Below are 11907 nucleotides of genomic sequence, written 5' to 3'. Positions count from 1 at the left end.
TGCTTTATGTTGTTGATGCCAAATTCTGACCCTACCATAATAAAGTGGCGGTGAGTGAATATATAAGAGGTATTTTGTAGTTTTCTTATGTTTTTGTAAATAGTTGTTGCTTAGCCTTATTTTTATGTCAGAGGTATAGCTTTTTGGCTGCAATTCTTCTATAAACTTTTGGCCACACTTCTCCAGACAGTAAATGATTGTTTCTGGATCTCAATAGTTTTTGCCAGTTCTTTTGCTGGTTGCACTGCTGGACATCTTCAATGTTGAACAGTCCATAATATTGGACTTTTAGAATTTTTTTAATCCCCACCCTGCTTTGAATTCTTTACCTGGACAAGACTTTGCTAATGCACTATATCTACCTTTTGTCTTATTGCTGTGCTCAGTCGTGCAATGGTGTACTGTATGTTCTGTGACATGAAACTGTCTCCCACAACCCCACCTTATTAGCAGAGTTTGGCTGTTCCTTACCTAGTTCAGCGTCCTACTAAGCGGTTTTTGTTTCAGATAATGACTGTGTTTCAAACTACATATGAAATGTATGATCATTAACACCTGCTTTGTGTAATTGGTTAATCATACACCTGACTTTAATTAGACAAAATCCCTGACTTTTTGCAAATGTAGAAAGTATTTAAGTGTAAGAAATGAAGCCAAACAGTGGTCACACAAAAGATTTAAAGTTTTCTTCTGTTTTCTCACTTTGCATTTTGTAAATAACTAAAAATATACAATTCAAATATATATATTTTAAAAGTATTTCTATTTTACAGACTAACTTCATACCTGTCAAACATTTACAGTACTGTATACAGTATATACTGCAATTTAAATGGGAGAACACTGAGGAGTTAAATATCCTTCTAAATGTTCCTTTTGTGTCAGTTCTAGGCAAAAACAAATCAGGTGCTATCTTTGAAAATCTCATGCGTGACTTATTTCTTTCTGCTAAAATGATGAGCATCAGAAGGGACAAGCAGCACATGTTCTTGTAAACATCGAATTTGTGGCAGAGAGAAAATCCTGTGTTTTTATTTCCATATTTTTGGCTCAGTGCTTTATAGGAGTGACACTTTAATTGCAGGCTGCAGATGGTCTTTTGCAGCCTGCAACATGTTTGTTCTTCTGGAAATCGTTACCGCCATGAACAGCATTTTTCTCAGCCGATTTCCCCCTGTTACATTCCTTTAACTGGTTCCAGTGGCTGCAAATTTCATTGGCTGCTAATTCAGGAGTCATGATTGCTACAAGCAAGATACAAAATGCCTTAAATACCTAAACATTAGTCTGAAACCTGACACTAAGGAGCAGATAAACCTAATGAAATGGTGTACGTTTTGTAAAAAATAAAATAAAATAAGAACTAATGACTTCTGTAGTTTTATCGGCAGCAAAGCAAATAAACCCAGCAGGAGGACCCGGTGGCTCCAAACTCGAATTTGTAATTTATTAATTTAACAACAAACAGAATAAAGTCCAGTAAAGTAGTTTTATATAAAAAACAAGCAACACAAAAGTGGTGTTTAAAAGCCCAGTATTCGACTTTACAAGCCTTCATGAGTCTAAACACAAGAGCACTAGCTGAAAATCACCTTCATTCTACTCTGTGAGTTCCTTTAGTGCAGACTCGTGAAATTGTAAACATGTTAACTGCAAACACGAATTTAATTATTATAATTATAATAATATATTATTATTTTTATTATTATTATTATTTTATTTTATTTTTTTTACTGTTACTGTGAATACATTTTTAAATAATAATAAAACAAATTCATGCAAATTTGTAATTATTTTTACAGCAGCATAAACCCTAACAATTTTTTTAAATTTTGATTTTCTTTTGAAATATTTACAAACAAATTCCCATTAACTGATCATCACTGTTTTGTAAGTGATAAATATTAGTGTAAGGGTATGCTGAGCTCAGATCAGTCTTTCACTCTGTAGTGACGAGACGTCATGGAGTAATGTCCCTAACACATGGACAAAAAAAAATCATCATCGGTGATTCCAATTAAGCCAGGGCATGAACTCATTTCTGTATTCATGCTGTTTGTACTTTCTCAGGGTTAGTGATTAGCGCCTCACAGCGAGCACTGGAGCAGATTCTTTATTCCATCTGAAATTGGAAGGCAGTCGACTATTCCTAATGAGACGAGCTGCTTTTGTCTTTGCACCTTAGCAAGAAAGGAGCTAATCCCTTTGTATTAAATAAAGAAGAAGAGAAATTTAAGGTAAAAACTGCATATATATAGAGTGGAGACTCTCTTTTCTCTCTCTCTGGAAATATTGACATGAGAGGTGTGTGCTTGAACATGATGAACTTACTGAGCTCTAATTCCTATTTTTTCCCTTTATACTTTCTGGATCCTTCCTTAAGAACTTCATGCTGTTTTCAATTCTTCTTATTTTTCCTTTTTTTTCTTTTCTTTTCTTTTTTTAGGAAAAGTTTCAATGAATGAAGATTCTGCATTCCTGCTGGTTATTTTTTTCTTTTTTTTACCCATGCTTTCAAGGAAAATGAAGCAAATAATTGATTTGCATAATGCATTGCACCTGATGTAAGCATGTTCTGAAAAATAATAATAATAATAATAATTTAAATGATGTTAATGTGTTCAGTATAAATGTATAGGACGGGGATAATGATGTCACTAGTGTGAATTTGAGTTGACATAATATGTACAAACATAAGGATAAAACATAAATAGGTTTAAAGGGAAAATGTGTTCGCCAGAGTCTTTACCTGAGTTTATTTCTCTTTAATCTTTGCATAAAAAATAGGATTAGAAACTCTACTTCTGTGTTTTAAGAAAAAATATATGCTTTTCAATGCATTTAAAAAGGGTGGTTGGTTATTTTATAATTAGGTTTTTAAGTAATGTATTTTTGTTTATTCAATATATAATGTCTGAACATTTTTCAAAATTATTATTTTAACCTGTGAGATTTTGGGTCATACAGCTTAAAATGAAAATGTTAACAGTTCCTGATAAAAATGGACTACGTACACAATTTAAATATCTAATAAAGACACTTTGAGCTTTACTGTCCATTATTCAAAGTTAATCTTGCTCAAAAAGATACGTTATATAAAGTTATAGATAATAAAGTACCATGAAAAATAATAATAATTTCCTGACATTTCTTTTCTTCATATATCCTGGATTGAATGACCTTGATTCCTTTTTGTTAATTTTGCTATCAGTAAGTATAACTTATTGAAAGTAAAACTGAGATGAACTGAAATGAAGGTGTGTGAGGTGATAAAATGGAGGATGTTTTGAAACATTAATGTGCCTAAACTCCTTTAATGGCTCCTGGAGTTTTAGCACCTAAGCTAATAAAAGCAGCAGGAGAAATCAGCTCAGTGTGTAAACTAACAGGCTTCCTTAATTACTCACTGATGGGGATTTGGGTAAAACAGGACCCATTTGGGAACAAACCGTGCAGCATTCAGATAAAATGGTAGTCATGTGGGAGAAATTAACCGAACCATGAATGATTGTAGAAGGTTCCAGAGACATGGAACTGTTAAAAGTAAAAAAAAAGAGTGATGAATGTGATAGAAGTGATGAAAGGAATGAACGTAAAAGAAGTGATGCAAGTGTTAAAAGTGATGAAAGAGATGAACGTGATAGAAGTGTTAGAAGTGATAGAGGTGATAAAAGTTCTAGAAGTAATGAAAGTGATGGAAGTAATGAAAAGATTAAAGTGATAGAAGTGGTTAAAAGTGTTGAAAGTGATGAAAGGGATGGAAGTGTTAGAGGTGATAGAGGTAATAAAAGTGATGAAGGTGTTAGAAGTGATAGAGGTGATATAAGTGTTGAAAGTGATTAAAGTGTTAGAAGTGATAGAGGTGATATAAGTGTTGAAAGTGTTAAAAGGGATAGAGGTGATAGAAGTGTTGAAAGTGTTAAAAGGGATAGAGGTGATAGAAGTAATAAAAGTGATGAAGGTTTTAGAAGTGATAGAAGTGATAAAAGTGATAGAGGTGATAGAAGTGTTGAAAGTGATTAAAGTGTTAGAAGTGATAAAGGTGATATAAGTGATGAAAGTGTTAAAAGGGATAGAGGTGATAGAAGTGATAAAAGTGATGAAAGTGTTAAAAGTGATAGAGGTGATAGAAGTGATGAAAGGGATGAAAGCGATGGAATGGATGGAAGTGATGGAAGGGATGAAAATGATGGAAGTGAAATAAGTGATGAAAGTGAAAGGAGTAATGGAAGTGATTGAAGTGATGAAAAAGGTGTTAAAGATGGAAACGATGGGGTGATATAAATGATGGAAGTGATAAAATAGAAGCGATACGTGATGAAAGTCATTTTAGTGATAGAAGTAATAGATGGAAGTTAAAGAAGTGGTGAAAGTAATAGGAATGATGGAAGTGATTGAAGTGATATAAGTGGAAGTGTTGGATTGTGATAGAACAGAACACTATGTGGAGTATGCATTATGAGGAATATTTATACTGTACATATAGTAGGTTTAATCAGGACTTACAGCTCAGAGGGTTTCCTGGTGTTGTGGCATTTTTACATTTAAAACCATCCATGATTTAGACAAATCAGAAGTTCTTGCTGTCAGAATTTTAGCCCAAAGCAGAATATTTATTCGGTAGATATATCATAATAATCACTTTTATTTAAGGACAAACAATAATCCACAATATCATGCATTTACATACAGACTAAACTGCCAGTGGTTCCACATATTGAAGAGAAATCTGACAGAGCTTAGTGCAGGATTTGTCAGTGTTAAAATTATACTGTTTACAGACTCTAATTACCTACACAAATATCTGTACATGCGATTACATAACACAGCAGGGCAGGTTGGCACACCAATGATGACTAACATTTGACTAACTCTATCACTTTAAGCAACAATCTTCCATGATTATATGCTACCCTAAGTTTCTACAAGTTTTTTCTCCTGTATGAACTAGCATCACTCTATCTATCTATCTATCTATCTATCTATCTATCTATCTATCTATCTATCTATCTATCTATCTATCTATCTATCTATCTATCTATCTATCTATCTATCTATCCATCCATCTACCTACCTACCTACCTACCTACCTACCTACCTATCTACCTACCTACCTACCTATATATCTATCGATATACTGTATATATTTATATACATCGATATAGATATATATTGAAATTAATATTGCAAATCCAATGAGCAAATAAAGCTAAATTATATAAACGTATACAGTTTAATATTTCTCTAGCCCTTATATATTTATTTATTAGTATTCTTCAAATCATTTCATGCAGATTATGAGAAACGTATCCTTCTATTTTTACAAAACCTGATGAAGTGAAAAAAAAAAACCGGTGCATTCTAGCAAACAAATTAACAAACAAACAAATACATATCTTTAAAATAATGTTTGTGATTAAAACTTCCATGCAAATGTTAATGTTTTTTATATTTTTTTCATATTCAAATTTGAATTACAACTTGTTAAAAACACATTTCTGTATTTTATTTGCGCTTTTATATATTATATATATTTATATATATTATTTATTATATATATATATATATATATATATATATATATATATATATATATATATATATATATATATATATTTTGACAATATTGTATATTTTGTAAAGTTATATAAATTAAATGCATTACTTTTTTCTGCAGTTATATATTATATTATACTATATTATAATATATTATATTACATTATATTATATTTTATTTTATTTCTTCTTATGCATTTTGTTCAGTTAATATTAAAGTTTAAAAACCCCATGAATTAATTCGACCACTGTGCATCTTTTTATTTTATTTTTTTTAGAATAATTATATTGTAACTAAACAAATCTGTCTTTTGAGATGTCTCTCATCTACTTTTATAATTCTCTTATCGTCACCAGGGTTAGCAATAAATCTGAGTGCACAATAAGAAAAAGTGGAAAATGTATAAACATTTTTTTTATAAACATTTAACTTTACTGTTGTTTATTTACAATATTTGTTTGTTTATTTGTTTTATCTTTTGTCTTTTGTTTACAGCCAATATCCAATATAGCATTATTTAACCACTTTAAACAAGGTTTATTGTTTCTTCATTTAAACCCTTAAGGCTGTTTTGTAGAACAGATAACAGACTGTGTTTCCAATCAAAGACCATTCTAAAAAAATACCCTCCGTTTGAAAGTTAAGATCTCGAGGAACACTCATGGAACATTTTGTAATGATGAGAGGGTACATTAAATAGCTTATTCATCTGGAACTGCAGCCAATTCTCATTTTGAGGATTGCAGTAAATTTTCTGTAAGGTTTCATTGTGAGATTTTACAAAGCTTTGCTCTCTGATTTGAAAAATAACCTCTGGGAATAAAGCTGAAACCCAAAATGAGCTGTAATTTGTAGTCACTCGCTCCATTTGCACTGAGCTTCCATCAGCTTTAATGGTCCAACATGAGTTTGACGTATACCAGCTACTCGCTCTGGATTCATCTTGAACATTGAGCAACAATCGGTGCCAGAACATTTCAACATCAGAACTTTGGAGTGGTTTATGACAGACATGGGCTGACGGATTAATATCGAAGATGGATCTGCTTTCAGTGAAAAATACTCTGCTAAGGTCAAAGCTTCTTTTTCACTTTGTTCTTTTTTTCTTTTCTTTTTTTTTTGGCTGGATGTGTGTAAAAGCGTCTGGAAATTATTTTTAACGGCCCATTTCCTTAAGCTTTCTAAACATTTAATCATGACTGATTGTCTTCTTGGCTGGGCCTACGGTCAATAATGAACATTTATCTTCTGGGAGGTTTGACAGCTCTCCAGACCAGCGCATATGTGTGTGTGTGTGTGTGTGTGTGTGTGTGTGTGTGTGTTGGTGTGTTTTATACTCTGTGATCAGTGCAACTCCTGCATTGGCACCAATAGTGCATCCATTTATCACTCTAAGAAAGAACGGCTGCATGTTTTCTAAATTTATATTAATGACTGAAATGATTTTCAGTGTTAAAAAGGAAGGACCAGCGTCTTGAACTAATCCCAGAGCATTAAAGCCAGAGATCATTATCTAATCTCTTCCAGGTGTCCATGTGTCCTTATGTTACAAATATCATTGGGAAAGTTAGTCACGGTTGGCCTTTGTGTTGAGTTTCATGAAGCAAACATGTTTGTGTAAAAATATTGATATAAATATTTATATAAAGGTTTTATCTTTTGTAAAAAAAAAAAGGATTTGTTTAACATTTATGAAAGGAATCTTCAGTGTCAATGCTTTGTAACAGTCAGAGGTGAAGCTGTAACTTTTGCGACATATTTGGACAGAGAAGTTCTGATGAGTTTCATTGTTATGATTTTCTCTGTTATTTTACTGCATTTTTTCTCTTATTAAGAGTTAGGGTGCTTGGTGAAGGAATTACTGTTTATACAATGTCTGTTTATATGAAAAATCATTGTGGACATCTGACTGTAAATTTCTTGTGACTTTTCAACATCCCATTCCACATTTAGTGCCTATTTGCTGTTAATATCCTCTATTATTTTAGGAGGATGTTCTACTATAATATGGAGTGTGCTTGTGGATATTTGTGCTTATTCAGCAACAAAGGCATTAGTAATGTCAGGTACTGATGTAAAGTGAGGAGGCCTGGAGTGCAGTCAGCATTCCAGGTCAGACCTCTATAGCATGTCACTCAAGATCTTCCACTCCAACCAACAGGGGTACTGTCAAGCTTGAACAGGTTTGGGTCTAGTAGTTCAAGTGAAAGAAAAATTTAATTCCACTCTATCCAAAGATATCCTATACAACTGTGTGCCTCCAACTTTGTGATTCGGGAAGGTCCACATAGCTGGGGAAGGCGACTCCTAGTTCAAGTTTATGAAAAATATTATGAAATATACGACATGTTTCTTAAAAAAAAAATTGATATCCAGGTATTTTTGTTTTTAATGAGGAGAAAGAACATTTTTAAATATGGATTGTGCATTACATCAAATTTTATTAAGGATCGAAAATACATCAAGAATCTTCACGAGCTTTCCCAGTCAGAAATAGTTGGAAAGCTTTTATTTATTTATTTATTTATTTATTTATTTATTTATTTATTTATTTATTTATTTATTTCGGGATAATAAAACATGGATATGAATAATGAGTAATTGGTTTTTGATTTTTGGAATTTTTCCGTCTTGCTTTTATGAACTGCACTGTAATAAACATCCTTTATTGTAAAGTAATCAAATTTTTTATTTGTATTATTTAACAATAGAAACATAAATGAGGATTTAAATTTATATTTAGGTATCTAATGAAAACGGCATAGGTGACAGTGGCGAAAGAAAACTGCCCAAGATGATTGTGCTGGACTGAGTTCGCTTTGAATAAAAAAACATGTATGAAGTGAATAAAATAATGATTTCACAAAGAAAAAGAAAATGTGAAGTAATTTTACAAGAGTCTGTAACTACAGTAATGTTCATTCTGAAACAACTCCTAAACATCATTGTTTATGGCTATCATAGAGATGTACAGTAACTGTGTAAACATTTTAAATCTAAAATGAACTCCCATGAGTGACATGTTAACAATCTGTTAGCAACAACACAATAAAAACGGTTATGTGGAACCTCCTGGACATAAACACTAACATGATCAAATTTATATTTGTGCACTCAGGAATGTTATCCATTAAGTAAGAGGTGTGAGACAGCGCTACAGTGGAGCCAGTGCAATTTATTTGCTAGGGCTCGAAGGCATGGGCTCTGAACAAGAGCAGTCGCTCGGTACAGAGCATTAAAACAAACGCATGCCTCCAGGAAGTGACCTGTCTGGAGGAAAAATGGCACCCAACATCTCTAAGAAGAATTCAGAGCAATTCATCACCCAGTGTCTTGGCTCTTCTCCACCACCCATGTTAACTTTATTGTGTCGCTTTAGTCATCGATGTAATTCGCAGTTCAAACGAGATAATAAGTGTCTGAGTCGCGTTTTTAAATACGGCCTTGTGAACGTGTCCTTGAGTTTACCAGGCCACAAAAAACATCTAATATACATCAATACAACCTGATGGCGATATATCTTACAAACGGGTATAAACGTGTATTTTAAACTGGTAATGTGGCCGTATTGTACGCCATCAGCAGTGATGGATGAGCCTTTATGGCGCTTGGTCAATAAGACCCTCGTCCTCAAAGATAAATGCCACTTCAGTTGTCGATAAACTGCAACTTGGTTATAACAAGAGTATGCTGAAAGGCTTGTTTAATACGTTTATTATGTCACATTGTCAGAGGAAATGATTAACACCATAGCAATTGGACATTAAATTGATTAAGTCTTATTAATTAATTTACATACAGTAGTTGAGCAAATTATTAAAACCACTTATTAGAGATAATAATTATATATGTTGAATATTGATCTCAGTCATGACTGGAATATTTTTATTTCGCATTTTTAAATATTTATTTTTAGGTAGAGTGAAGAAGCCTGTGGTGCAGTCAGTGTTACAATTCATCCCAAAAAATGTTCAATAGGGTTGAGGTCAGAGCTCTATTGCAGGCCACTCAAGATCTTTCACTCCAACTCCTATAAACCATATCTTCACAGAGCTCACTGTGTAAACAGAGGCAATGTCATGCTGGAACAGGTTTGCATGTCAAAGTTAAAGTGAAGAGAAAATTGTATGCAATCCATAATACTTTATTATCCATATCAGCATTTCATTTAAGTGGTAAAATAAAATTTTATATTTCATTTTTATAAATATACAAAAATAAATACATGGAGAGCAAGCACAGCTTTATCACGGTGGCGGGGGGGAGATAGACACAGGTTGTGTGTAGCTTGCCTTGGAGCAAAGCATACTCAGTCGACTCTCAAAGGAGCCAAATGCTCTCACTGTGGCGCGAGTCCTTGCAATCCCTCCATTCCCACAGAGCACTCTTCCAGAAGGGTGCTCTCGCTCCTTGCGGTTCTGGCCTTGCCGAGTTGAAGCGACAAACAGCCAGATCTGTTTGAGGTGGTGACTCGTGCTAACGCCAATCTCAAAATTACTTGGCTAGATGAAAAGCAGAAGCAGACTCTTCGAAGTAAGCTGGATGAATGCATCCACGCTAGGGTCTGCCTTTTTGCCCGGACCCGCACACTAAATTGTCCAGGTCCTGGAGCAGCCAATACTCGGCTTGCCTCTTTAGTTCAAATGTCTTCCTATGGCAGTATGCACTTCAGTATACAATGCCCGTCCCTACTTGGTGCCCTCAGAAGTCGGCTTGTTAACCCTGCCACATATTGTGTTTCAGGGCACAGTGATCTTCAGCTCGCCGCCTCTCAGGAGGTCTCTAGAATGGCTACTTTAGGCATACCAGGGATCAGTCTCGAGAGACTGGTTCCCTTAAGGGACTATCTGCCAGCCTGGAAACACCTGCCACACGTGTCTCAGTGAGTCATGCGCAATGTAGAGAGGGGCTACTCTCGAATCAAGTCTATCCTCACAGCCGTCAAGAGAGTGAGAGAAGGCCAGTAACTCACTGTGAAGCAGTTTCAGAGACTGCTGGGTCTGACGACAGCCATGTCTAACGTGGTTCTACTTGGCATTCTACACATGAGACCCCTCTAGTGGTGGCTCAGGAACAGAGGGTTCAGGAACTTGGCACATCAACTGCCTGGAGATGCTAGCTGTGCTTCTGACTCTGAAGCTCCTTATCCTAGACCTGAGAGGCTGCCATGTGTTGATTCTTACAGACAACACATCAGTGGTCTCCTACATCAACCATCAGTGGGGTCTGCAAAATACCCCTATACAGGCTGGCATGTCAGACACTCCTGTGGGCCCAAGGAAACTGCTCTCTGTGAGGGCAGCATATATCCCAGGGTGCCTAAACAAGGAGAAAACAACCTTTCAATACAAGGGCTGAGAGGTGGAGCAGATATGGAGTAAGTTTTACAGATCACAAGTGGACTGGTTTGCAAATCAAGCGACATCGCACTGTCACTCTCTGATTTTTTTCTCACTCATCCAGCCCCTCTTGGGGTGCAATGGGATGCAATGGTACAGGCATACTCATTTTGGCGGTATTGTACTCTAGTTCCCAAAGCGTTTATGAAGCTTGAGTTCCTGGAAAAAAAAAACATCTAAAGATTACGTATGTAACCCTGACGCTGCGTCTCCTGGCCACACTGCCAGCATTCCTGCAGCACTTCCTTCCATTTCAGAAGCTAGCGCCATTTTCACCACAATTGCATTTATAGCTTACTTGTTGTGACCTCAGCCCCGTGGTTGATGTCGTGCCTTTCTGTTGGACAGCTTATACGTGTGATTCAGTGTGGACATGTGGAAAAGTTCCCAAAGCATTGTTGATGCAGCATCTTGTTCCCTCAGGGAACCAGGGTTACATACATAACCTAGAGATGTTTGTTAATGTTATGTCAGTATCCCAAACACATGCTTGCAAGAAAATGTCTCTAGGCTACGTATGTAACCCTGGTTCCCCAAGGGAACGAGACGCTGTGTCAACAATGCTTTGGGATCACCACTGTGTGACCAAGCTTTGAACCATGGGTGCAATCTGTCCAACTGAAGCTTGTGACGTCACCAGCAGGGTGACATACCTACCACGAAGCTATAAATGCACATGCAATGGAGACCACACTAGCTTTGGAGAGGGAAGTAAACACTCGCAGGGATGCAGGAAGTGTGGCACTGAGACACAACATCCATTTCCCTCTGGGAACCAGGGCTACATACTTATACAAGATACATTCCCCTTCAGGAACAGGCACAGCTAGTTTGAAGGATTGAGGGGCCAGGAGTGTCACTTAGGTCAAAGCTATAACCTGACAAAGGTCAGCATGGCAAATGTCCTGGTGAGAAACCTCATAGGAAAAGGACACATGCGATTAAGTTTCT

This window comes from Silurus meridionalis, chromosome 26 (genome assembly GCF_014805685.1).
Source record: "Silurus meridionalis isolate SWU-2019-XX chromosome 26, ASM1480568v1, whole genome shotgun sequence".
NCBI lineage: Eukaryota > Metazoa > Chordata > Actinopteri > Siluriformes > Siluridae > Silurus > Silurus meridionalis.
The sequence above is the reverse complement of the archived record's forward strand: the minus strand, read 5'-3'. Positions refer to the sequence as shown.